The sequence below is a fragment of the Notothenia coriiceps genome, unplaced genomic scaffold, assembly GCF_000735185.1.
Source record: "Notothenia coriiceps isolate Sejong01 unplaced genomic scaffold, NC01 NC01_scaffold00009117, whole genome shotgun sequence".
Classification (NCBI taxonomy): domain Eukaryota; kingdom Metazoa; phylum Chordata; class Actinopteri; order Perciformes; family Nototheniidae; genus Notothenia; species Notothenia coriiceps.
In genome coordinates, this window is record NW_011341818.1 from 1 (window position 1) to 1970 (window position 1970).

A 1970-nucleotide genomic window follows, 5' to 3' on the forward strand; every position below is an offset into this window, starting at 1 on the left:
ACTGTTGCAGCTGCTAGCCAGCAATAAACTAGATAAGGATACATTTTTTATTTGCAATTAATTTAGCTTTTCTTGACAGATAAAAGCTTAATGAAAACTGTTACATGATTAACAGTTGTATTATTGATGAACACATTTGGCTCAAGTGTGCAGTATTACATAAGAAATAGCTTATGTACATTATTGACAGTTAAGGCTAAATACAGGGAGTTGTATCTGCTGTTCAACACATCATTACAGAAATAAAAAGATGTAAGACTAACATCTTGCTTCCTCTTATAGACAAGAAGAACACAAAGACTCTGCGCTTGATGGGTGAGTAAAGACAATCTGAAATGAACAAGAGCACATCACTAGACTGTGGTTCACTGTTTTAAAAGATGAAGTAAATGTGCTCCTCAGTTTCCAGACTCATTTCACTCAGTTCTCGTTGGGTTTACAATCGGGGTTAAAACATTATCATTAGCTAATGTTCTTCATTTCTTTATTCAAGGTCTGAAACCACAGCAAATGTTTTGGCCTTTGACAAGTTTTCATATCAAAATACATGTTATTCTACACCTTCTTTTGGATTTGGGAACACCTTCAGCAGTTTAGAATATAAAACAAATATTCATTGTATTAAAACAAATCACTATAAACATCTGACCTAAAGAAGTATATCATAATTAGCTTTGCTTCAAACACACTTGGACAAAAACACACCTGTAAAATGTAATTCAGACTTTCTTCCACATGTTTCATCCATTGATGGTATGATATGTTATTAGTTCATATGGATACAGCTACAATATGCTGCTTCTTCTTTCATTTGAAACTACTTTCCACTGGTTCATACTCTTACTGGTTCCTATTTCAGAATGTGCAATTAGGATTTTTCTTACATACTTTATAAATCATGGTTGCTGTTGAACTTCACAGTTCAGCATTTCATTTTATCCTTGTGTTTTTCTAAATATTTCAAATATGATCTATTCACATTTAAAGCCATCATAATAAATAATAATAATAATAAATATTCCTATCAACAAGTGACTGATTTTGTCTAATTACCCAATTAAACAAAGCCTTTTTATCCCACATTATAAGATCATTCCACTTTAGTGCTACAGCATTTTCAGACAACAAGCCATTGTGGATTGTATGTATTGCCCATTGGTGTTACAGTGTTCTCTCCATGCACCACAGAACCAGAACCACATGGACCCAAGACCAGAGTCATCAGAGGCAGTGCAGCTCAGGATTCTTTAAGGAGCCTTCAATGCTTCATCTAATTAAATGTAAGCAACCAATTTGCATCAGATACCGACCGTGATACTATGAGTAGATTTAATGTTGTTTTATAACCTGGAAACTGCGTTCATGGTTTTTTATACCTTGTAGCATATTTTCCACTTCTCTCATAAGTTGATGTCTGTGTGTGTTAAGGCAACCATATCAATATTGTTTTCCAACATTTTGTTGCTCTATTATGATATTTATCATCTTCTTTACAGCAACTTCTGATTGGAGAGAGTCCTCAACACCCAGAAGACTTCATCTCTACTGTGGTCGGATCAAGAATTGGCACCAGGGTGGAGGGAGGTGTCAGGAAGGCAAGGCCCTCATCCTCTAAATGGCCTGGCACACTTACACCGCCAGAACCTTCACCTTGATTGGTGGGAGCCTTTCATAAGGTTTAGTGGCCGTTCCAAACGTTTTTGACAACAAAATAAAAACCAACGTATTAATGATTTCATAAAATACGAGACAGCATACTATTATTTCATGACATTTAGGGTGAGATTTTTATTTTTCAATTAAAATATACATATGTGACGTGCATGAAATGCATAGTAAAACTGTTTGTTTTATGCTTGCTTTTGTCTTGTTCTGGTTTGACTGCTATTATGTAATTAATAGGGAAAAGTTGCCTGTTTTTTTTCTCTTCACTTGTTGTTTGATTTATTTAATTGTATATGAATAGTTTC

General features: G+C 34.4%; 1 long non-coding RNA gene across 1 annotated transcript; it reads left to right on the top strand.

The window, feature by feature from the left end:
* Window positions 1-269: 269 nt before the first annotated feature.
* Window positions 270-1723, top strand: LOC104945088 (uncharacterized). Its single transcript, XR_798301.1, has 3 exons — window positions 270-315; window positions 1189-1280; window positions 1497-1723. It is a non-coding gene; the product is annotated as an uncharacterized lncRNA (long non-coding RNA).
* Window positions 1724-1970: the final 247 nt, after the last annotated feature.